At 41.8% G+C, this 1,243-nt stretch overlaps 1 non-coding gene across 1 annotated transcript; it reads right to left on the reverse strand.

Annotated features, from left to right (window-relative positions):
- Positions 1-336: 336 nt before the first annotated feature.
- LOC112841126 lies at positions 337-449 on the reverse strand. Its single transcript, XR_003212759.1, has one exon. It is a non-coding gene; the product is annotated as a U6atac minor spliceosomal RNA (small nuclear RNA).
- Positions 450-1,243: the final 794 nt, after the last annotated feature.

Below are 1,243 nucleotides of genomic sequence, written 5' to 3' on the forward strand. Positions count from 1 at the left end.
AGCCATGTTTATGCAGTGCAATAGTCTGAAATATTTTTGAACAACCACCAGTGAATTTGGACAAACAGCAACTTTAAAGATGAGTCTTGTCAGAGAATCACAGAATATTCTGAGTAGGAAGGGACCCACAAGGATCATCCTCAACACACATCCCCAACAATCACACCATGTGCCTGAGAGCGTTGTCCAAAAGCTTCTTGAACTTAGACAGGCTTGATGGTGTGACCACTTCTCTGGGGAGCCTGTTCCAGTGCCCAGTCGCCCTCTGGGTGAAGAACCTGTTTCTAATACCCAACCTAAACCTCCCCTGACACAACTTCATGCCACTCCCTCAGGTTAAACATAGATGCCATGAAGTAGGTGGCAGTGTCTTAACCCTACACATGTTGTATAGGCCATCAGGGCCTCTTCCATCCTTATAAGGGGAGTGCTAACCTTTCATGAAACACATAAAAAAAAGGTCATAGTTCAGAATGATAATGCTCCATAATTCAGAAAACCAGACATCCAAGTAAATAAACCTTGTCCTTCTTCAACCATCTACTTCAAACCTGCCATCCGACTCCTAGATGTAGACCTCCCAGGTCTGAGCAGATCCTAAGCCCACACTTTTGCAAACAGAAGTCCTACTGAAGGGCACAGAGAAATCTGGATTATGAGAAATGGCATATAATTGGTAGTACATAGCATCAGTCTGACTGGCGTGTGTTGTGTTGCCACTGCTCTTCCTGGTCCTGGGGGTGCAGACGACAAGTTCTGTTTTCAGCCATCTGTTGATGCCATCACAGGACCCTTCAAAAGCACCACAAGCATATTCACAGCAACACTATTAAACACAGGCAGCAGAGGAAAGATTTGGAAGCAGCAGTATTTTCCTGTTAGATTTTCATGTCTCAAAAAACGAGATGCTTCGTGCCTGCCTTTCGCTGATAGCTGGACTACTGCTTGGTTTTATAAGAAATTATTTGCTGATGAGTAGCCAAGCAGCAAAATGCTGAATGTATTACTATGTAATTTTGTGTGAAAAGAGATAAAACCAGCCTGTATCCTTGGATAATAAATAAATATTAATTTTCTAGTAGTTGTTTTATCTTCACCCAGGTCATCATTTATTGGTAGAGACAGTTCAGTTTCTAGTTTAAATAAGATTTGCTGAAGTTTAAGTCCCTATTTCTCTTACAGTGTAGCTTTAGGTAAGCAAATGGTTAGTAGATCTTTTTATCAATAAGCACAAGGCAACGGT

Source organism: Manacus vitellinus, unplaced genomic scaffold (assembly GCF_001715985.3).
Source record: "Manacus vitellinus isolate BGI_N305 unplaced genomic scaffold, ASM171598v3 scaffold_0_pilon, whole genome shotgun sequence".
In the NCBI taxonomy this organism is placed as follows: domain Eukaryota; kingdom Metazoa; phylum Chordata; class Aves; order Passeriformes; family Pipridae; genus Manacus; species Manacus vitellinus.